This window comes from Acomys minous (genome assembly GCF_964271855.1).
Source record: "Acomys minous genome assembly, chromosome: 13".
Lineage (NCBI taxonomy): Eukaryota > Metazoa > Chordata > Mammalia > Rodentia > Muridae > Acomys > Acomys minous.
The window spans coordinates 63,817,506-63,842,110 of record NC_140495.1 but is presented as its reverse complement, the minus strand read 5'-3'; the positions used below and the strand labels follow the sequence as shown (position 1 = coordinate 63,842,110).

The 24,605-nt window shown below is 47.0% G+C and overlaps 1 long non-coding RNA gene across 1 annotated transcript; it reads left to right on the top strand.

Moving 5' to 3' along the window:
• The first annotated feature begins 2,355 nt into the window (after positions 1–2,355).
• LOC311580645 lies at positions 2,356–13,023 on the top strand. The gene is made up of 3 exons (XR_014773536.1): positions 2,356–2,471; positions 9,245–9,371; positions 12,736–13,023. It is a non-coding gene; the product is annotated as an uncharacterized lncRNA (long non-coding RNA).
• The last annotated feature ends 11,582 nt before the right edge of the window (positions 13,024–24,605 follow it).

The following is a 24,605-nucleotide window of genomic DNA, read 5'->3' as shown; positions in this document are numbered from 1 at the left end:
ACACACACACGAGGTCTTTTCGAGTTGTTCTTTTTATTCACTACAGGTCCCAGCACACAGCACAGAACCGCCATCCGCAGACAGGAGGCAGCTTCCCACCTCAATTAAACTGCTTAGTCCTGTTAATTATCTCCTAGTTCCTTCTCCACACAGCCACATTATCAAGGTTAGCATCACGCGGTCTACCTCGGAAGCTTCCACATGAAATAACGTGTGTGTTCTCTGCTGAAGGTGGTGGAGTCATGGCGTTATGCTGTTTGTTCTCTGTGGAAAAAAAAAGGCTTCTTGAATATAGCCTAGCGGACCACTGTAACATGCTGACATTTGTATGAGCAACACAGTGATGTGAATCTATATGTATACCTATTCGTATATATGCACGTATATATGTATCTATATACATATATATACACATATATATGTATATAGTAGGTGTGTAGCATGCATACAGCTATACATAAGTGTATATCTGTCTTTATAATGGGGTATAGGATGATTATTTAGAACAAAAATTTCAAAGTTTGTGCTTCCGTGGGGAGAATATTAACAAATGGGCAGGAAATCCAAAGAGGCCTGTCACACTCGGATAAGCACGCCCGGCTCTGTGCTCTGTGAAGGGACGTGGAATCTGGGAGCTTCTGGTCGTTTTTCTTCGAGGATGCTCAGCCCTGTGTGTCACACACCCTGTGTGCGTGCAGCAAATGGTGATCATCCCAAAGACATGAAAACCACACGCAGGGAGTGTCGCTGCATCTGTAGAGGCAGCACTGCAGCACTTTTCTAATTGCTTGCGTGCAGCCTTCCAGCACTCACTCCAGGCATGGCTCACCACGCCACGGCTGTAGCCACTGCAGGAAATAGCCAGGGAGTCACAAGCACACTGCTTCTCTTTCCCCTTAAGTGGAATGGAGAGATGTTGGCTGAACAGAGTGTTCCACTTTCTAAATAGAATGCTTTGCTTGGCCAGGCCAGATAGGACTTAAAGATGGATATTCAATTGCATGTAAAAGGAAGGAAAATCAAAATCTAAGTAGTAAAATGGCGTAGAGCACGGAAGAGACTTTCTTCTTCTATAAACCACTTGCTCTCACTGTTCCCTTTGATTTAACAACAAAGGTCTTCAAAATTACTGAAAATGCTGTGGGATTGTGTTTGCTTTACGTTTTGGATTTGGAAAGCAGACAGCTACTCCTGGCAACGTCAGAGGGAGGCCTTGATGGAGGCATGACCCTCAGTAACGACAGAGCTCACCTTTGATCCTGGAGTGTGCCAAGTGTCTAACAAATATTGTTTTGTTTTGTTTTTTTTAAGATTTTCTTTATCTGTATTTGGGTGAGTCTGCCAGTGAATGCAGGGAGAGGGTATTGGATCCTTTGGTGCTGGAGTTTCATCCAGTGCTGCTCGGCATCAGTGTTGGGAACTGAATTCTGGTCCTCTGGCAAGGCAGGGCAAGAAGAAATATTAACCACAGAGTCATCTCTTCATCATGTGTGTGTACACACACACACACACACACACACACACACACACACACACACACACACAGGAACGATAAGGAGGCCAAGAGAACTAATGGAGACAGTTCACAGAAAATACTACGCCAAGGCAGCTGGAATACCTGACCTTAATAGACTCATCGAAAAAGGAAGGAAAGAAAGAAAGAAAAAAGGACAGAAGGATAGAGGAGGGAGAGAGGGAAATAGAGGGAAGAAGGGAAAGAGGAGGAGGAGGAAGAGGAGTGGGGGTGAAGGGGGGGCCATAGCTTTTGAATACAGCCTTTAGCTGTCAGAGAGGGCAAGAGGAAGAAGGAAGGAAGGAAGGAAGGAAGGAAGAAGAAGAGAGACAAGAAGAAGGCAGAGATAAGGGAAAGAGGGAGAGAAGGAGGGAGGAGCCATAGATTTCGAATCCACTCCATGACACTAATAGCCTGGCTTTCTGTGGCAGCTTTGTGGATTATGTTCATGGGAGCTCAGCAACCTGGTTTTTTTGTTTTGTTTTGTTTTTTGTTTTTTGTTCCCCAGGGGTGCGTCCACTCTTGTGCCTTCCTGTGTCATCATCGTTGTCTATGTGTAAGCTCTCCGTTTAGCTCAGATGTGAAGATCACAGAGGCACGGCTAATCCTCATCTTTTTACCTCCAATCCATTGCTCAGCTCTTGGCCCATGGTAGCACTTACCAAACATTTGTAAAAATAAGTCAGCGAAGGAGTGGATAAAGAATCTTGCCTCGGGCCGGCTCTGCTTTCTGTAAAACGATAAATGATTGACAGGGAGGCCATTGGCAGTTCCTAAGACAAATCCGGATGAAGCCACTACGGAGAACCGTCTCTAGGAGCTGAAGACCTGGGGCTCCCGTGGCCGGTCCTGCTGCCAGATGGAAACCACGTGATCGGTAATTTACATTGTGTGACAGCCGGCCTCCTGCCATCTTCTGAGCGAGCCTGCCGCAACACACTGGCTACTGTTCTTTCTAGTGAGTAGCAATGCCCCCACACTCACCCTCACCACCACATATCAATAAACAGCTACGGAGTCAAATTAGTACTGTTTACTGTCAAATTAAGGTGGAAAGCGATCCTTTCTTCTCCTTTGTTTATGGCGGCTGTACAGCCTGCCCCAAGCTGAGGGCTCTGTAAATGTGAGCGGACGGTTTCCTGACGGTGGATGCCGCGCTGGATCAAACCGAACACAGATTTTGTTTGTCTTCTACAGTAAACTATCTTTTCAGGTTCCTGGGCTCGGAATCACAGCGATCATGTTTCGCCAGCTGTTTTTTATTCCTCTGTTAATTTTACAGTTTGGGCTTTGAGAAGGACGGCTCCGTCTCTGTTCTGCGCCTACGGGTGCTGGTTCTGTGCCAGGGAAGCAAAATATTGCGAGAAGCTCAGTAAGCCAAGACAGAGGGGAGGGTGTGTTTGTGATTTGGACGCTTGGATAGCACTGTTCTGAAAGCTCACCGTGAGACAAACAGTGTTTATTGTCAAAGCCTCAACATTAGCTAAATAATAGCGTTTTAAAGCCCCGTTCCTATTGTTCAATATTAATTTCCCTCCTAAGCACCTCGCTATTTGGATATTTCATAAACAGACCCTGAGTGTATTTCTCTAAGCTGTTTTCTTAGAGTGTTGAGCAAGACAGAAGTTGGTCGTATGTCATCAGAAACTGTATGCACCTGTGCTGACAGGATTCCTCCAGTTGTAACATGAGGGAGCTGGGTTGAGAACTTGCTCGTAAATTGATAAAACACATTATTGTGCTGTTGATTCCTTTCCTATCTAGTCCATCAGCCTGTTGTGGGAAGCCGTCCTGCAAATAAGCTCGTTAAGGGCCAGACCCTTCTCCTGGTGAATTTTCTGGGCGGGTCGAGCAACATTCTCAACAATTGTGCGGAAAGTGTATGGATGCCGGCTCACTGTGATAGCCAGGGTTTTTTTGTTTGTTTTGTTTTGTTTTGTGTTTATGTGTACATGTGTATATCTGCAGGTGGGCATGTGCACAAAGTGCCAGTGTCTCTGGTGACCAGAAGAGGGAATCAAAATTAGATTTCCTGGAGCTAGACTTCCAGGCAGTGGTGAGCTGCCTGACGTAAGTTCTGGGAACTGGGCTTAGGTCCTCTGTAAGAACAGTAAGCATTGCCAACAGGTGCCTGAGCTCTTCAGCCCCTGACAGGTGTTTCGTTTTGTTTTTCATAATTATACACCAGTTTTAAAATTGTGTGGTCAAGATTCCCATTCGAGAACCACATCACAGTCATGGCTGTACAGTTAGAACCTATTGCTTCATTTAAAAAAAAAAAATAGGACCAATACTTTGCCAAATCCATTAGTCATTTTGCCACAAAAAGTATTTTCATAAATATCATATATTTTTATCTTTATGATATATTCAGGCAGGCCATACCCACATTTTATAAGCAATGAAAATAGCACTCCAGGAAGTGCTATTTTCACCCAAGAGGTGAAACCATTTGCCGCCCCTGCCTGGACTCAGACCATTGCACTGGTTTGCCTTCCCTGTGGCCTAAAGTTTGGCTCCTAAGCCATGTCTGATGGGCCCCGGCTGACTTGACACAGTCCCCTTTTTCTTTCCCATGACTTGAGTGTCTAGCCCTCAGCGATTGTATGTTGGAAATTAACTATTCAAAGTCACATGGTGTTGTTGGTAATTGGGGACAGGATCTTTGGGATCATAGAGCAATGGATGAATAGATGAATGAGTTGATGAGGGAGAGGCCATGATATAAGATCCGGTCCTTTTGCTGTGCTTTATTTCACGTGGTGTGCCTGGCACCAGATACATCCCCTCTATCTTGGCCTTTGTAAGCTCTAGAATGGTAAGAGATGCTATTTTCTTTATGATTTCCCAGTATGCCACAGCAACAAAGTGGACCAAGTCATCTTCCCCCTCCCTTGATGCTCTAAAGAAACTGGGACACTCACATACTACTATGTTCTAATTCATGGTGCAGGTTTCAATGACAATCTTGTCACCTCTCAGCCTCTGCCACATTGTCAGGTTCTAGTTAAAAAGATTATAATTCCCATGAGTCCTTTTCACATGCACACACACATACACACACACACGCACACATGCACAAACACATACACACACATGCACACATGCATGCGCACGCGCGCTCGCACACACACACACACACACACACACACACACACACACACACATACTTAGAGCTATTGCTACTGCTTTGTGGGACCAGTCACTTGACAGTGATTAGAAAGAACACATCGCTGAGACTGTTCTGGGTCTTTTGCTCTTTGAAACTAGAAAGTTCAGGAATCCAGCTGTGGAGAATACTGAGAGTGCCCCAGAGGTTAAAGTCTATCTAGACTCTTCTGTTCACCAGGTAGAGCAGAGATGGAGCTCCAGGAATCCTACACCGCCTTCTTTCATTGGGACAATACCCAAGGACACAGGTTCTCCACAGTCCTAAATACTCTGAGATATGGGAGTAAATATCAAATTTGCCCAGACATTAACATCCAAGTGGAGAGCTGCGGCTGGAGACATGCTGTTAGCGAAGTTTATGCATGTAGGTTCCACGGTCCCCGAGGAGGTGGGGCTTCTCAGCCCTTCACCCTTCTTCATCCCTTCACCCCTTTGTAAGAAAATACTCACCACCTGCCATTGAAAACCATGAATGGCGAAAAAGACTAATAAGAAATGGACCTTCAGTACAACAGTAAAAGACTTTATAAGAAAGAGAACCTCAAAGATCACCACGGAAGACTCAAGTCCCCACAAGTCTCAAGTATTCGGAAGTGAGCATTTCCTGAATTCCCACTGGTCCTAGAACAACATGGAACTTAAAGAGTCCCAAGGGCTCTTTATAAGTAGTACAGTTTGGAGCAAATGTTTAAAGGCAGAAGTTGCCAGAGGAGCTCAGACAACAGCAGGTGCACACAGGGACCAAAGCGCCATCTGTGGAAGCGGCGGGAAGCAGACAGGAAGCCTGAAGTTGACTGTGAGCAGCAGCAGGCTGGCGAATGTGATTCTCTGTGGGCCTGGAAGGACGCGACCTGATTAGCGTGTCTAGGAGTTTGTGGGGTCATTAATGGCACGTCAGTGTGAAATGGGATAATCGGAGAAGAGCTTCACACACTTTGACAAGCTTTCACTTGACTTTGGTCAAGCTGTTCGACCTTCCAAAGCCGTGAGGTTGGCAGGACAGTATCCCCCGTGCAGCATCTTAGCCCTCCATTGGAAGCGTGGTGTCCAGAGTTCCCTAGAATGCAGTGTGGAGATATTTTCTCCAGATTTCTACCACAGCCTTTCTGCTCTCCAGGCCTGCAGGAGTCTGCCTTAACTAGACCACACCTACTTGTCCTTCTCACTGATGCTAATCAGAACCATGCTTAGACCTAATGGGTTAGGCAGCTGTCCTAGGTCACTGTGAATCCGAACCCACTCCACTTTAACTTGGCATCACTCTCTTTGTCTACCTAGTGAATCACTTCTTCTACAAAAATTTATTTTGGAGAACTGAGCTTAGTAGGTCCTGTAGCTATCAGACAAGGTTGAGGGCCTGAGTTTGAGCCCCTCAATCCCTCAAATAAAAGCTGAGAATGATTGCATGTACTTGGAATCCAAGAGCCTGGAGAGAGAAACAGGGAATCTCTGGGTTTAGTGGATTAACTGGTCTACCTACTTGACAAGCTCAAGGCCAGGGAGAGAGCTTGTCTCTAATATAGTAGCAGTAGCAGCAACAACAACCAACTAATTTTAGAGTTGGGGTGGGATTTACTAAGGGGTAAAGCCTCTCAGTCTCTGTCTCTGTCTCTGTCTCTGTCTCTGTCTCTGTCTCTGTCTCTGTCTCTGTCTCTGTTTCTCTCGGTCTCTGTCTGTTTCTCTCTCTCTCTCTCTCTCTCTCTCTCTCTCTCTCTCTCTCTCTCTCTCCTTTCTTTTAGAATTTCCTTCTCAGATCCAGGAAATCTGACTGAAAGGGCATCTTGAGAAAAGACACACAGGGGGAAGATGAATGGTTTTGAATCAATTTGGTTCCAAGGAAAAACTCAACAGGCATAAGCCAGTAAGACTTTGGAGGCATCCACTAACCCTGTCCACACCCGCTCTGCTGGATGGTGGCTCAGTGGAAGCTGGAGCTGGTTTTCAGGCCTGTCTCTGCCACTAACAGACTCCAAATGCCAGGCAGCCACAGTGCCCCTCCAGCCTAGGCCCCAGCTAATGACTCTCCCAGCACTCCCACTCTAGGATGCTAATGAGCACAGGGAAAGAAACTGAAAACCAGCTCCCCGGGATGGGGGGAGAAAAGTGGAATAATTTCGACAATTTCTGTTCTTTATTTCACAATTACCAGAACTATTTAGAACATATTTCCATGTTGAGGTCTAATTACAGAATCTTCTAATTTTATTTTTCTGTTGTTGTTGCTGCTTGAACCCAACTTGTTTTGGTCATTTCCTCAGATGGAAACTTTTAGTACTCAATGCATTTCTCTTTTTTTTTGTATGAGTGCCTTTCCAAGAGAGATATTTCGATGCAGTTCCTCTGCCTCAGTATGGACTTCCCTGAAATTAACAGGAAAGTAAAACATCGAGTCACTTCGAATTTAGGTCAAACCAAATTTTAATATCTGAGGAATTTAATCAGAAGGCTGGGGTCTGCATTACTGCTTTAAGATACCAGATTTTGGCATGGCTTCTATTCTGTTATGAAGGCCCCTACCCATCTCAGGACTAATGCAGTACATATTAACATTCAAGACTCAGGAAATCTCCTCTGGCTCTCCTCTTAACTCTATCAACCCTGGCAATTGCTGGAGAAAGACATCCCTACTTCGTGTGTCAGCTCAAAGATCTTAGATGGATTTTCCCAGCTCAGGATGGTTTGGGAGTTATCCATTTGCTCGACACATCCGAAAAGCAAATAGGAAAACACCTCATTAATTCCTACTTCTCTAATTTAGAATTCATTCATCTCGCAAGTGTGAGCAACTGGTGGTACGTACATTTAACTAATGTCTAATGTTCTTAAGAAGACGTAGCTGGTGCTGGGGAGATGGCCAGTGCTTATGGCACTGGCTGTATGCCCATAGGATCTGAATTTGCTTCCTACCACCCACCTGGGCAGCTCACAACCACCTGAAACTCCAAGGCCACCTGCACACGTGTGGCATTCACTTGCATGCACATAGACGCATGCATATAAATAAAAAAAAATTAAATCCCTATTTTGAAAAAGAATTGTTAGGGAGCTAAAGAAATGGCTCAGAGGGTGAGAGTATTTGTGCCATCATGAAGACCTGTTTTCAAATCCCCAATAGCCAGGTAAAAATGCCAGATGTGGCCGAAGGCACATGTCATGCCAGCACTGCAGTGGGTAGAGGCAGGAGAATGGCAGAAACCTGGGAGCCGTCTAGGCTAGCAGATATGATAGCTTCTGGTTTTGGTGAGAAGCCCATACTCAGGGCAACTAGGCACAGAGTGACAGAGGAAGGCACTCCATATCCTCCCCTGACCTCTGCGTGTGCGTGCACTAGCTTGTACAGCCACCTCTCAGGTGAACACATCACATACCACACACACATGCCCACAAACAATAAAAAAAATGACATTTTAAAAAAGTTTGTATATTTATTAACTTTACATCCTGGGTGTAAGCCCCTCTTTCCTCTCCTCCCAATCTGATCCTTTCTTCCCCCACGCCCCCTCCCTTATTCCTCAGAGAAGGGGAGTCCCCCACCCCCACCCATTCCAGCTCACCAAGTCACTTCAAGATGGAGTTCATCTTCTTTCCTTGTGACCTGGCAAGGCAGTCCTGTCAGGGGGAAGTGATCGAAGTGCAGGCAACAGAGTCCATGCCAGAGACAGTTCCCCCCCCCCCCACACCTTACTAGGGGACCCACATGAAGCCTGAGCTGCCCATTGGCTACATCTTTGTAGAGAACATACGTCCAATCTATGCATGGTCTTTGGTTGGTCCTTCAGACACCACAGTGCCCTCTGGGCCCTGGTTAGTTGGCTCTGTTGGTCATCTTGTAAAGCTATTTTCAACTCCAAGTCCTTCTTCTATCCTTCCCCCCACTTTTCCACAAGACTCCCCGTGCTTCACCCAATGTTTAGCTGTGAGTCTCCACATCATTGTTTTTTTTTTAAACTATTTTATTTTTGTCCATATACATTTATATTATTACACATATACACAATAGATTACCTCTGGCAAGAAGAACCATGACACAATCAGGAATTATATAGATGTTGCATTCTTAGTGTTTTGGCTATTTGTATTTGAGAGCCTTGAAGAAGACATCTTTCCTATCTTGGTGCGTCTAAATTTCTGAATGAAAATCAATCTCCATCACATCTTGTCATTATCAACTTAGAACACCTATCCATACCTAAAAACATCTTAAACCCTAAACAATTAAGCTTCATTGTAAAACTAAGCTACCTGATCTTCAACTCCTTCAGAGACTTGAGAAGGAATAAACTTGATTCCCTGAGTATGCCAGGAGTGCAGGTTAGTAGCTTTCCAAATGAAAAGATGACAAAGACAGTTTTCTACCTGAATAGTCACCCAAAACGCTTTATAACGTTGGAGCATCTTCTTCAGCCTCTGGCCCAATATATCTGACAGACATGCTTGTGAGGCAGGAACTATTGAGGGCTTGCTTACCCTGTCTAGGCCAAATAGACAAGGCCTTCAAAAACTCCAGAGACAGAGTTTAAATGCAGAATATGGCATTTAAAATGTTTTTATTACTTTAAGGATTCATTGACAATAAGACAAGTTAACTCCTGGCAACACCCAGCCTACCTCAAAGAAGATGATGAGCATCAAAGAACCTCCTTATAGAGATGGCTTCAAATGTGGCAAGCTAGCCATTGGACAAAAGGTCAGCATCATTGTTTTAAGTGTAATATTAAAATATTTTGTGGGGGGGCTAGAGAGGTGACCCAGTGGTTAGGGGTGCTTGCTGTTCTTCCTGGGGACCTGAGTTCAGTTCCCAGCACCCAGCAAGCATCTCACAACCACCTGTAAATTATCCCTTCTTTTAACCTGTCAACAAGCATGCACGCATGCACACACACACACACACACACACACACACACACACACACACACAGAGAGAGAGAGAGAGATACACATACACACAGAGACAGACACATGCACACAAATTGAATCTGTAAAACAAATATCTTCTAAGTTTACGAAACAAAGGCAGTAATACAAAAACTAGTGAATAAATCTCCAAAGCTGATACAGTGGGCTCTCTTTGCTTAGTGACATTATTTGTGACACTGGCTAAGGTTGAAGTTTCTTTTCAAACATTCTGCAACTCTAGCTTTACCCCCTCTGGGTGTGCTGGTTCCCCAGCTTAGTGGAAATTCTTAAGATGGCTGATTTTTTTTTTTTTTTGTATGCCACAGTGGAAAATGGGATGTGTTTGATCACGATGCAAAATTTGGGTTTTTTTGTGACTCACCCCTGTAATAATGAAAGCCTTCACAGCAGGAGGAGTATAGAAGGTACATCTGGGTAAACACAGAAGGAAAGCGTGTCATCAAAGAATTGATCAATTCTTCAAAGGTTTTCTGGTCCAGCACGCAGCGCAGCAAGCGCTAGCGAGCCGTGGCTCCAGGGTGGGTCTTTTCTCACCGCCCTGCTGTTTACTTTATGAAGTGAAGGCAGCTGGCTCAGGGCCTGTCTTTACTCTTCCGCAGAGGCTCCTGTGCAGACTCATCGTGTTAGCTTCACATAGCCCTGAACCACTTGTTTGAGATGCATGGATAACCTGCCTACAAAATCGTTCACTTTCCCCACCTCTGTGGGGGCAGCCTGCTATAGACTTAATTACTGGCAAGGCCCAAGGCGTACATCGCCTGCCCCATGTTTTTTTTTTTTTAAACCCGAGTCTTTAGTTCATCCCTACCTTGTACTTTCTGGTAAATCAATCCTTGATGGGTAATTTAGGCAAACTAGTCTGGGCGTCACCAAAGCAACTTGGGTTCTCCTCGGAGTGAGCTCAAGAGCCACAGGCCGCAGTAACCTGATTCTTACCCGACAAGCTCACCATGGATCTTGGAAGCTGTTTTCTTTCTGGTTGTGATTTTTTCCCCCAATAAGATCCTAGGTAGCCAAAGGGGTGGGGGTGGGGGCCAAGCAAGGGGAGAGAAATCCTAGCCTCCGAAAACCAGACATTCCTCACAGCCGTCCACACAGCAACCTCAAGGCTACTTAAGAACTGGCGATGGGGCTGTGGTGAGAGCCGAAAGGCAATTTTGGCCTGACAAACCAATTAGCCAATGATCATAGCCACTTCCTTGCTCCTTCCTAAATTTCTTAAACATGTGTTTCTTGTAATCCACTTCTTCTGCCACATAGACCCAAGTGACAAATCATGAACTCGAACGATCTGGTGCCCCGTGACAAACCACAAAGCATGCTGCCCCAACTGCCAGAAGGCAGAAGGGAGCAATAAACCAGATTATCAAGTTTGGTAAAAGAAAAAGAGAAAGAAAGAAAAGAACAAAACAAGACAAAACAAAAAAACAAACAAACAAAAAAACCCACCCCTCCTGTTTATACAGGCTTGACCATATGTTCCGAAAAGCAGGGACCACACTTATTTTTTAAATAGTTGATAGGCACTTGCTTGTTTCTTAAATATTCTGAGATATGTTACAATTAAAATAAGGGCTGGATCGCAGAGATGTATTATCTTGGTGTTGATGGGGTTATCCCTGTCCACACGCCCTGGTCCTCTCCCTGGCAGTCCCAGAAGTTGGGATCTGCTTCCTGTGGGCTTTTCCATTACCAACCAGAGGTTCTTTTATTAAATAATGGTGGGTCAGCTCCATTCAGGAGCCCCCATGCTGTGTCCTTGCAGCTCTGTTCAGAAAGACATCTAAAAAGCCACCTCAAGAATCCAAAGGAAGCTACCAGAAGACGCTTGGCTCACCATGCAATAGCTGGCTTTAGGAGACCCCTTACCCAGCCAAAATGTCTTTTCTTCCTTAAGTTTGAAGGACCCTACAAACTTTTAAAAATCTTGCCACAATCCCAAACTGCCTGCTGAGGATTTTTAATTTTTTTTTATTTCTATTCTTAGTTCTTTGAGAATTTTGGGCAATATAAGTGGATCATACACACCTACTCCTTTAGCCCCTCAGGCCCACCGGCTCCTCCCCCTACTCACCCACTCTTTGTGTGTGTGCCCTCCCCCTCGCATCAAGTCCAGTATGTGCTGCCCGTACACTTTTAGCTGTGTGAACATCCACTGAAGAGTGGCCAACCTACCAGGGGCCACAGCTTTAAAGAAAACTGACTCTCCCTCTCCCAGTAGACATCAGCTGCCAATAGCTCCTTAAGTAGGGGGTGAGAGTCAATGTCTGTCTCCTTGTTCCACTCTGGAACTGTGTCTGGCTTGAGTTTGCTCAGGTCTTGTCAATACTGTCACAGTCACTGTGAGCTCATATGTGCAACTTCTAGGGGGAAAAGATGTTCCCTTGTAGTTATTGATGGCCAATGGCTCTTAAAATCTTCCATCCCCTTCTTCAGCAATGATTCCTGGACCTTCGGGAACGTGTGCGTGGTGCAGATGTCTGGGCTCCATAAAGACAGGGGCTGCGCTGTGAGCCTGTAGAACACACCCGCTGCGCTGCACTTGTTCAGCTACAGCTGAAATGTCATCCATCTCTTCACTGTGCAAACTTACTTTTGCCTTTCCCAAATGGCAAAGATACAGGTACTCCGAAGAGTGGTTCTAGAACAAAATTTCTATGAATTATGATCAACAAACATTTTATTTGTTTACCTGTTTTGTAAATCTAAAAAAAATCATCTATGGCCGTATAGAAATTTATTGAATGAAAAGGAGCCACAAGTTAAATAAGTTTAAGTAGTCCTCTCTTGAGCCAGGTGTGGTGGCTCATGCCTTTAATCCCAGCACTCGGGAGGCAGAGGCAGGCGGATCACTGTGAGTTCGAGGCCAGCTTGCCCGGCAAAGTGAGTCCAGGACAGCCAAGACTACACAAAGAAACCTTGTATTGAGAAACCAAATGAAATAAAGCCTCCTCCCTTGAACATGTTGGAAATGACTGATACGTTGGTGCTCTACTTTTGTAGCATGGTGGGGACAGGCCCTCTCATGGGTGGGGATGGGGGGGGGTGAATCTCTGCCACTTGTTCCCATTCTTTCTATAGACCTGGTGGCAAACCATCCTAATGCACTCCTCAATCTGTGGTCCTCTGTGCAGATTCTCAAAATCCCCATGGTGGCTTCAAGATTGTCTGATGGGATGGGAGATGCGGTGGAAGAGATGCTGGAAAGGACAGAAGTCTTGGTTGATTCTGCAAGCACAGCATCTTGTATAGTGATCTCCACCTAGCACTAGGGGACCTGATCCAGAAGCTCCAGCACCACCAGGGTGGAAGGAAACCCACGCTGTAAGTCTAGAGAGACCAGACCTGCTTAGAGGCCCGAAGTTCTCAAGAAAGAAGATCCTGAAAAGGAACCCAGGGTCCTGGTGCAAAGGCTGCAAGAGAGAGCCTGGGAGGGGTGGGATAGGACAGGACATCACACAGTGACTGTAGCCAGCACATGTGACATTTCCTTCCATTGCTGGAAGATTACGGCCCCACAGACGAGTGGGTAAAAATCATGTTACTACCATCAAGGCTAGAAGACTCAAGTCAATTATGGGGACATCAGTGACAGTCCGTATGTTGGAAGTCCAGCCTAAGCAGGGCTAGGGATCTGAATGTGGAGAGAAGAAGGAAATATTCCTCTCCAGATCCAATATTTAAGGACATAAAGGCCAGGCTGGAGTGAAAATGCACTTATTTGCTAAACATTGTCTGAGCTCCCATGATGCGCCAGGTGCCTTTAGGGACTGAGTAGAGCAGGTAGAGGACCAGAGGGGCTGGCATCAGCCATTTCACTGTGAGCTGACCCATACGCTGAATAGGCTAAATAACAGTGGATGTTGAGACTCGGGACTCTGGAACAAAATGTGCTGGGCTTGAACCTGTAGGAATGCAGTTGAGTCACTCAACCCTCCCTTGTATGGTGTGGTGGCCCTGTCCTGTAAAACCCTGTGAGCCTCACTCACAGGGCTAGCGTGGGAACTAAAATGAATGACCCACACGTGTCAGCTCCTCTAAGCTTGTCAGTCATCTTTTGTTCCTGTGCGGATGGTCTCTCTGTAGTGACAGCAGAGCACTCACACGACTGAGAGCCGCATCAGGTCACAAAACAATTGTAGAGGAAATGAGTCAGTCTGCAAGATACGTGGGCAGGAGGCAATGTAGTGGCTCCCAGAGCAACAAGGTACGGTGGCCACACTCGGGAGGCCCTCCAGCCGGTGGCAGAGGGTACGCAGGTGACAGGAGCATTTACAACACCTCCAGGGAACTCAGAAAAACTCTTAGAGGGGGACTTGGGAGGAGTTTTGGAGTTCCCATGGTCATATATATATAAGACGAGAGCTAGGCTTCTCTGAACTTTGACCCTCCATCCAGGCTGGAGGCAAGCGGGTCGTTATTAGAGCTGGGCGAAGGGACACCACTAAGTTGATCCTGTGGGTTGGCACAGAAGTTTTCAGGTAGCTAGCCACCAGTACAGGAAGCCATCACTGTCCTGCATGGGAAGGAAAGGGGTACAAAGCCTTGAAGTGACATTGGAACTAAGCTGTGCGAAGCTTCGTAAGCCCCAAATCTACTCCATCCTGCAAGCTTGGGAGACTCAGCAGAACCCACGGATCACAATTAGAAGGCAGCCAGGACAACCAGGTGCACGGTGTTCCTAACCATTACCTACAGAAGCCACGGAAGTAGATTGTGCATGCAGGAGAAGGGAGGGCTGGAAGTGGAGGCTGATGAGAAAGGCCGCTTGTGTAACCTTTCCTTGTGTTGTTGCAGGAGGGAATCGCTTTCTTCCTTGTCTGTCCCCTGTGGCTGGGATGTCCGATGACATCTTAGTGGCAAGACCCCGAGTTCTTGTCTTCCTTCCTCCTCAGGACATACAGAAAAGATTACAGTGTGGGCCCTCTGGCTGCTTGGAAGGACCCAGCTTCGGGGGAACAAAGCAGCATTTACGCTAGGGAAGGCGAGCGATGCACTGCAAACGCATTCCCAGTCTCCCCAATAGCACAGGAAACTGTGCCATCAAGTACCGCGTCCCAAGCCAAGTGTGTCCAGGAAAGATGATGGAGAATCCTGGGTAAAGATCTGAAAACCAAAGTGCTCTGTCTGTTAGGTGAGAAACCATGTCCTAAGCTCTTGTCTCTGATGGATGAGAAATTATTCTTGTTAGAAGGACATGGGGGTGATGGGTTTAGTGTTTTTGCTAGGTGAAGAGAGCCCCCAATTCCCCTCACTCATGAACCTCTCAGAATCTGTCCATCCTACCCAGGTAGTCCCACATCTCAGCCCTGTCTCCACCAGGCACAATATCTGGAGGCAGGTACAGGGCCTTGTACAAGGTGCCAAGCATCTCTGTATTCACTGGGCTCTATAGGGCTTTGTCTCCTCATGAGGACTGTCCAACAATGACACATGACATGGATCTTCTCCAAGACTCTAATGGTGAATAAAGGAGAAAGCGTTAGGTATAAGTCACCATTCTGTCAAGTGCTGTCACCCCAGGAGTCCCTCCTATGGCACTGTGGCACTGGGGCAGCCCTGTGTGTGTAAGACCTTAAGAGTCCACAGTGTTTCCTCATTTGGTGTGTGATGGACTTAGCATCTTACCTTAAGGTCATTGAAGACATCCGGTTAATTATGTCATTACTCCATCAGACACTATGCTGAAATCCAAAATACTTGGAGAGAGAAGCAAGGCTGGCCTATTTCAGCTCCCCAGATTCTGTCTCCATGTTCCAAACCATCAATTTAACAGCAGTGGAGTCCCTGGGTACACGGGAACCTGCAGGCTGCCTTCCTGTGACTGGTCCTCACCTAGTACTATAGGAAGGTCTCTTTTAAGGATAACATTTAATCACACCATGTGTTCCAAACTTAACTGTGCCATATTTTTTCATTTTATTTCCCCTTCCAAGGTAAATTGTGACTAACAAGTGCCACAGCTTAGATCCCCTGTCAGGAGCTGTTTAGAGTTACCTAGACTAGTGGTTCTCAACCTGTGGGTCGTGGCCCCTTGGGGTTGCGTATCAGCTATCCTGAATATCAGGATATTCACATTATGATTCATAACAGTAAAAATATCACAGTCATAAAACAGCAATGAAAATTCTTTTATGGTTGGGAGTCGCTCCAACAGGAACAACTGCATTAAAGGGCCATAGTGTTAGGAAGGTTGAGAACCACTGACCTCGACCCAGTCAGTTCCCCATTAGAAATGGGAGCCATAGAGAACAAGCTAGAGCGGTTTGGTCCCTAACGGATGGTAAACACCTCGCCTTATGCCCACAGGTAAGTGCACCAGGTAGCTAACATCGTTTGTTGTCTCGTCACTCGTGCTCTTTCACAAATTATACTAGAGCTCTGCGTTTTTCTTTTAAAAGTATGGTTAAGTGATGATACTCCTTTTGAAGATTAGAATGGGAAAGGGGAGGCGGCAGAAAAAAAGAAACAGTAAAAACAAACAAACAAACAAACAAACCTGACATCATCCTTCTGAGCTGGTCCTATTTCCTGCCCTCTAAGGCAAGTGGTTCTCAACCTTCCTAACGCTGCGGCTCTTTAATACAGTTCCTCGTGTTGTCCTGACCCCCAACCACGCAATTATTCTTGTTGCTACTTCATAGCTGTGATTTTGCTGGTGTTATGAATCACAATGGAAATATTTGTTATGAGACCTCCTGTGAAAGGCTCACTCGACCCCCAAAGGGGCAGCAACCCACATGCTGAGACCTGCTGGTCTAAAGGATCCCACACTATGCTGGGGACATCCTCTGTGTCACCTTCACCGATTGCCTCTCCTGTCTCCGAGGGAGGCATCCATCAGCATTGTGTGTACTGCACAGAGGGCACAAAACACAGAGCTACTCTCCAGGGTCCTGCTGTTTTCCCCCAGTCTGCCCGCCCCCGCAACAGCAAGTGGTCTCAAGCTGTCTTCATTCTTTTATCTGCAAAACAGGTCTCAGGATACAACAATGCATCATTCTGGCCACAAATTACACTGACTCTACATTGACAGCAAATCATCCTGATACGCAGAGAGGGATATAGCAGGAGGAACTGGCGTGGCTTAACAAAGTAGAGAATTTCAAATTTAAAACATCTTAAAGGTCTTGGGGGATGGTTCGCTTTGTACAACGATTGCTGTATACGTTTGAAGACCTGGGATTAGATCCCTAAAGCCCACACTAAAAAAATATAACAAGCTCCAATCTGGTATCGTGTGGATGGGGCAGGCAGAGCACCCCTGAGATCATCCTTCCCTGGTACCACATGCGTTCTTGAGACTCCCAGACACCCCCAGTTCCCATGTACCACTAAGATGAGTAAGTGGAGGAGAGATGGAAGAGAAAGAGAAGCAGAGAAGCAGAAGGATGTGTGCACAATGAAGAGAGGCAGAAGTGGAGACTGAAAGGTAATGAGGAACAGCCTGATGTGAAAGCCAACAATGCCACTAAGGCTGTCATGAGGTCTTGGCCCATGCTGCTGCAGAGAGCCATGGCTGAGTCCAAGGCACTGCAGAAGTCGGGGAGGTGGGATATGTTATCTCCAAAGGCCAAGTGGTCTGGGCTGCCACCTGGGGCCATGTTGATGTTTGACGGCTATATAGAACTGGTCCCACCCCTCACTTGGACATCATGGGAGAACTGGCCCAGAAGAAAGGCATAAGAGCATGGGCATAGGCTTTCACACCTCACCCAGGAAGCACCGTAGAGCTGGCCCTTGTCACAGAGATTGTGAGTGAGCCAGCCTGAGGGTGTGAGCGTGGCCCTACCACTCATCCGCTGGGCAGTGGCATGGGTGAAGAAAAGATACCACCACCCCTTCCCCTCACCACTTGTGTGACAGGTGTGAGAACGCCTGTCACAGTCTGAGCCTCTTCCCTCGTTCCTGCCCATACACACACACACACACACACACACACACACACACACATACACACAACACACACACACACACACACACACACACACACACACACACACACACGCATCTGCAAGAAGACATCTGTCCATTGACACACCCAACCAATAATCCTGGTGGTGAGCGGGGACAGGAAGTACAAGGGCTGCTGTGAAGACTCTGGTCTTTGTCCCACGACTCCACTCACCACACAGAGATGTTGCCCTTGGACCTCAATCACTGCTTAGGAATTTGATGAGTTTGGGATTTCTCTGGTCCCTTATGAAAGTGCAGTGTCTCCAACCGCAACTGCCTCACAAGGGTGACTGTCAAAATTCAAGAACAGTCTTCTGGAGAAAGAGGAGTGGAGAGAGAAAGTGGAGGGAAACAGAGAATGGAAGGGGAAGGCACCGGATATGGTTGCTACAGGTCCTTAGGGTTCTTTGGCTGCTCCAGCCAGAAAGCAGCAGAATGCCTTCAGACACGGATGGCTGATAGAGAAGGTCCCGTGAGTCAAGCTACCTGCCAGGCAGACCCTGTGAGGATGCCTAGCAGGCAATAATGCATGAAGTACTTGAAACAACCATATCAGGTTTCATTTGACAGATGAGGAAACTGAGGCACTGAGAGGCCAGGTGTCATACATCTGGGCAATAGAGCCTGGGCATTAGGCTAGCTGACGACCCTAACAGAAGGTTCTATAGCACAAGGCTAGAACACACAGGCACACACACGCACGCGCGCACACACACACACACACACACACACACACACACGCACACACGCAGGCACACACACATGAGCCAGAGGGGGGGCAGAGAGGGAGGGAGGGAGCGGGAAGGAGAGGGAGAGGGTGAGGGAGAAGGAGAGGGAGAGAGAGAGAGGGAACCTTTGCAGAACACCTATTGCCAAGTGTCACTGTCACTATATTCTGACTTCTAGAGCAGTAAACAATGTCAATTTGTTTGCATGCAAGAGCTCTTATATGGTCCTGACAGTTGGCACAGCTTGTCTTTCTGGAAAAGTGACTAGGACTGACACGCAGGGCTTACAACATCACCACACAAGCAGAATGCTCAGAAAAACCCTCTGCACAGTGAGATCTGGGTTCCCCACTAGTGAAAACACCCAGTCTTGGGCTTCTGTAGCTCGGGGCCTGGCAGATGGGCAGATAGTTTTTCCTATGGGAATGAGGTTTGAAGAGATAAGAAGCCAAGCTCTGCCCAGGCCCGCATCTCTCCAGATCTACCTCACAGAGCAGATTCAGGACAGTTTCAACCCAATCCAGCCTCTCAGGACTGTGCAGTGTGTTTTTCAGACTTTCCAGTGTCATCTTTGTAGTTTCTGGGAGTCTCTCTCTGTCTCTCTGTCTCTCTGTCTCTGTCTCTGTCTGTCTGTCTGTCTGTCTGTCTGTCTGTCTGTCTCTCTCTCTCTCTCTCTCTCTCTCTCTCTCTCTCTCCCCTCTCTCTCTCCTCTCTCTCCTCTCTCTCTCCTCTCTCTCTCCTCTTTCTCTCCTCTCTCTCTCATATATTTATTATACAGTACTCTGTTTGCATGTACACCTACACACCAGAAGAGGGCACCAGATCTCATTATTGGTGGATATGAGCCACCATGTGGTTGCTGGGAATTGAACTCTGGACCTCAGACCTCTGGAAGAGCAGGTGGTGCTCTTAACCTCTGAGCCTTCTCTCCAGCCCTCTGGGAGTCTCTTGATAAGGAGCAGGGAGGACTTGTTTCGTTAGTCTCACCTGCCTCCAGCGCCCTTTCTCCTCTCTGTCTGTCTCTGGGGAGCATTATTAGAGTTCAGGCTAGTTTTTTTTTTTTTTTTTTTTAAGAGAAGTAAGGCTGTGGTGGAGGTGTTCTGCATCTGAGTCTCTGCAGAGGAAATGCTGTGTGTTACCAAAAATAATAATTTGTAGGTCAACGCAGTTGTTAACTGTCTCTCCTGCTCGTTCTCACTTCCCCCCAGACTCTCATAATTACTATTGCTCTGCACCTACTGGCAAGAGTTGTATTTCTCTGTCCAGAAAAATGAGAGCTCCCGGGACCCTCTTCTCTGCAGGGGGGGAAGCCCGAGCAGCTGAGCATGGAGTTGGCCTACAGCCCTCGCCAGGGCCTGCATGAAACGGGCCAGTGCACCTAAAAGATCCGCAGCTGCAGGGCCTGGCACCTGGGTCATACCAGCTGCGTGACCCCAGACAAGCCACAGAACCTCCTAGGTCTCTGTTCGTTCATCTGTGAAGCTGGGAACACCAACACTCACCATGATGAATAAATGGTATCGCCAGCTTTGTTTTATTTAACGTTTTATTTCTGGGCCATCAGTAAGAGCCAGACACTACTGCGTAGCCTGGAGGCACAGGGGTAAACAGAGCAGGGAAAAAAAAAGTCTTCCTCTCTCTAGACCTCCACTGGGGGTAGTGAATCGATCATATATGAGCCCCACACACAAGATCTCGAGGGGCTTGGGTGACACAGTAAAGCATCAGGGAGGGAGGAAGGGAGAGTTCTCTAAAGGTTGCCATAGAGACACAACCGCGCGAGAGGAAGAGGGAGGAGCCAAGAGGGAATTTGGGGAAAGAGCATCTAATATTGTGGGAGCGCCCGGGGCAAAGGTCTGGTGGTGAGGGTGAATGTTGACCGTTCAAAACACAGGAGTGATGGAGCACTGGGCAGAGACCCCAGAAGGACCACAGAGAAGGGGACCAGGTAGGATATGGCTGTTGGGCTTTTGCCTTTAACTTGCAGTGAGACTGGAGTCCACGGGGACTGTGGGAAGAAGCGTGACATCAAATGACTTGGGTTTTACTAGGATTCTTTCCAGCAAATGCGGCGAGGAAGGAAAGTCTAATGGAACTATACGCCCCAAGATTAAACAAACAAACAAACAAACAAAAACAACAACAACAATACATGGAGAATGATGGGGATGTGGATGGAGATTAGTAAACACCCAGACTTCCAGATGCTTCTAAGAGCAGGTTGTCATGGTGACGATGGGTGGTGGGTTCAATACAGCCTCGCTTTCATGGTCGCTTCCTGGTGGAGAAGTCAAGGTTTGTTTCCGGGAGCCTAGTTGGCAGTGAAACTGTGGATCAAATGAGACCCCGTGGGTAGATGCTGCACAGATCTTGGTTTAGCCTCTCGAAGCTCTATTAGCTTGCCCTTGCTCCCTCCGGGAAGCCTCGCTTTGGGGACATTTACTCTCAGAATGCAACAGCCATGTGGCAAAAAAAAATCCCAAGTCACATGGAAAGGCCACGTGTAGGAGCTCCCGGTGGCAGCCCACGTGGGTTTTGAAACGACAGCCACTGTCTACTGCCAGCCATGTGAGGGAAGTATCTTCAAATGTTCCAGTCCAGATGAGCCCCCATGCCCAGTGCCCCGCCAGCATCCTCAGGGGCAGAAGAGCCTTCCAGCTGTGCACAGCTAAACCCACAGCGTCATGAGATGCAATAAAATGGCTGTGGCTTACAGCAATTGTATTTTGAGTTGTTTCATTATACAGGAGCGGAGAAGCTTTAAAACTATAGGGTGGTTTATGGGCCTGAAAAAGCCTGCTGAGTTAGGTACCAAAACTTGAAAAAGTTTTCATCTCAATGAGTGGAAAGCTTCCTGAAATAAAACACTCATTTTCCTTCCCTCTTACACAGGCCTTATTCGCAGTGATTAACCCTTTCCTGGTGGTTTGAATGTACCAGGGTGAACACTGATGTGTGTCTGTCTTGGTTCTGTGATGTGCTGAGGCCCTTAACATCTCCAAGTTGACTGGCCCTGGGCACGAACGCCCATCTTCTTCCTTGCATATTTGAAATGTAAGAAAATAAAAAGATCTCATACTGTTTACATTTCTATTTATGTCAGCTCTTTCCTGGTGATTTAGTAAAGCACATGTGATTTGTAAGCACAGGAAAAGCTTTTTAGAGAAATGGCTTCCTTACGAACTTACACTGGTGAGTGTCACACCAGCTCTCAGCCTTGCCACCTGCTGCTTTGCAGTATTCCACAGGAATAGGCAGGCCTGCTGGACTTCTGAGTTTAGGATGATGAAGAATTTTCATATTATCTATATAAATACATGTAGGTGCCTACTGATAAAATTCTGGAGATGGAGAAAACATTGCACAGAGCTTTGCATTCTTGCCATGTCTAAGTTCCGTTTTTGTTGCCGTGATTAAAATACCCTGCACTTTGAGCAGGAGGGGGATGGCTCAGTGCTAAAAGCGCTTACTGCCAAGCTGGGCCACGCTGGTTCAATTCCCAGTTCTCACATGGTGGAAAGAAGAGAACTGGACCCAGAAAGTTGTCCTATGACATACATACTTGCACAGTGAGACACACAGATACATACAAACAAATGCATAGTTTTAAAACCAATTTAGGAAGAAAGAGTTTACTTCAGCTTACAGTTCCAGGTTACAGTTCACCATTGGGGAAGTCAAGGCAGGAACTTCAAACAGCTAGTCACTTCACATGCACAGTCAAGAACAGACAGAAACAAGTGCAGACAGGCTTGCTTGCATGCTTGCTTGGGCTAGGCTCAATTTCTCTACTCTAATACAGTTCAGGAACTCTGCCTGGGGAATGGTATTGCCCACAGTAGGCTGGGCTTCCTCGTATTCATTAACTTAATTAAGACAATTCCCCATACACAAGCCAACCCAGTGAAAACAATCCTGAATGGAGACTCTTCCCAGGTGGCTCTGTGTTGTATTGAGTTGGCAATTAAAAGTTAACCACCCCACACTCCTTTCATTTGGGAAAAGATCTAGATTGTTTGACTTGTATGAAATTTAAGAGTTAACAGCCAAATCAGAATTTGAACGTGGGCTCTCACCTCATAAGCAGTTCTCTCAGGTGTAACTGAGCTTCTACCACTGAGTGATCTGCAAGTCCCCTTCCCCCCTCCCCCCCCCCCCCAGGATCTCAGAAGGTCTAAGAACACGTTTACCAGCTCCTCAAAAACAGGTGCAGGGTCCACCCAGCTGAGCTGCTTAGCAGCCATGCCACACAGGGCAGGCTGCTCAGGCATTCTGGGTCTATTTATTCACTAGTCACTTTTATTGCCTGAGATGCTCATGAAAGAAACAACGAGTTAATAACCCTGATATCAGGCACAGCAGTGTCTGCCTCTTTGATGTCCTTTGCTTTATCATTATCAATCATTATCAGTGTCCACAAGGAGGCTTAGCTCCAGCTCAGGCAAAGCGAGGCCCCAGGCGGTGGCTTTTAGAACTGAGCAACCAACAAATACAGAGACCAGAGCCAGACAATGTGCAGAGAGAGAGAGAGAGAGAGAGAGAGAGAGAGAGAGAGAGAGAGAGAGAGAGAGAGAGAGAGAGAGAGAGACCCCTTGGGATGCCCCAGCCTGAGCAGGGAGTCTCCACCAAACCTCTCTCCTCAGGGCTCAGGGAATCCTGAGGAACAGGAGGCAGAAAAAGCATGAGAGCCAGAGCAGATGGAGGACGCCAAGAAAAAAATGAGCAAATCAAAGTGCTCAAAACTCATGTGAACTCACAGACACTGTGGCAGCCTGCACAGAGCCTGCACAGGGCCTGCACAGAGCCTGCACAGAGCCTGCACAGAGCCTGCACAGGGCCTGCACAGAACCAGCACAGAGCCTGCACAGGGCCTGCACAGAGCCTGCACAGGGCCTGCACAGGGCCTGCACAGGGCCTGCACAGGGCCTGCACAGGGCCTGCACAGAGCCTGCACAGAGCCTGCACAGAGCCTGCACAGGGCCTGCACAGGGCCTGCACCAGGTCCTCTATGTATATGTTACGGCTTCCAGCTTAGTGTTTTTTTTTATTGCATTCCTGGGTGGGCAAACGAATGGATCTCTGATTCTTGTACCTTCTCTTGGGCTCTTTTCCTTGCTAGAGCGAAATCCAATGTCTTGGTTTTTGCCTCATATCGTATCTTATTTATTTTATTATCATTATCTCTTAGAAGCCTGTTTGTTTTTTAATCAGAGACAGAAAGAGTGGCTGTGGATGGGAGGAGGAGAGGGAGGGGAAACCATAACCAGGATATATTATGTGAGGGGGGAAAACTATTTTCAATAAAAGGGGGGAAAAGACACGAAGGACAGCGAGAAGCTGATCGCTGGGGATGGCAAGATGGCTCAGCAGGAAAGGATCTTGCCGCTAAGCCTAATGACATGACGTCAATCCCCGAATCACCTGGGGAAAGGAGAGAACTGACTTTGGCAAGTCGTCCTTTGGTTTCAACCTGGGCACCGTGGCCTGTGCACTCCACTCCCCCATCACAGATAAGTGAACAGATGCATTAAGAAAAAAGAAAAAAAAAAAAAAGAACCAAGTGACTTTCCCTTCTCTGTGTACCTTGCCTACTTGGTAGGAGTGTGGTACCTCACACATGGTCCCTCTGGGTCGAATTGCAGCAGTGGCAGGTGGTCTTGTGAAGGGAAACACTGATGTGTGGGACTCACAGAAGTAGGAGAGGAGCTGTGAGCGAACCTAGCCTGACCAAAAGCCACGTGTGCTGCTCCTGTCACTGGGTCGACCCTCTGCCAGAGAAGTCCTTCCCCAGGGAAGACGGAGCTAGGCGAGGACACCTGCCGGAAAGTGGGCACCCATGGAAGAGACACTACCTAGAAGGCCTGCAGTAAAATACAAAATTTCTCAACCCCCAACCCCATCAGCTCCCTGGCCACTGTCAGACCTCCAAATTTTGTTCTGGAGAGAATTTAGCCAGTAATCATGGCGAGGCAGAAATCAGTAACAGATTCTCCTTCCCATAAGTTGGTCTCAAGTATTAAGCAAATGACACCAATATAGAATTGTTTAGCTGTTGGTTTTTTGGTTTTGGTTTTGTTTTGTTTGCTTGTTTATTTGTTTTGAGCTGCCCTAAGAAAAACACTATCTGAAGTCCAGATTTATCACTGGCCTCATGTGGGCTGACTGTAGTACAGGTTGACACCTTAGGCCAGCTTAGGGGACTCTGTGGGATGTTTTCATTGCAACTGGACTCATGCTACATGCCTGGCGGTGGCCTTTGTGCCCAGTCTTGCTGTTTCTCCTCTGACTTGGTTCGCTAACAGATTCCCTGTACCCTGAGT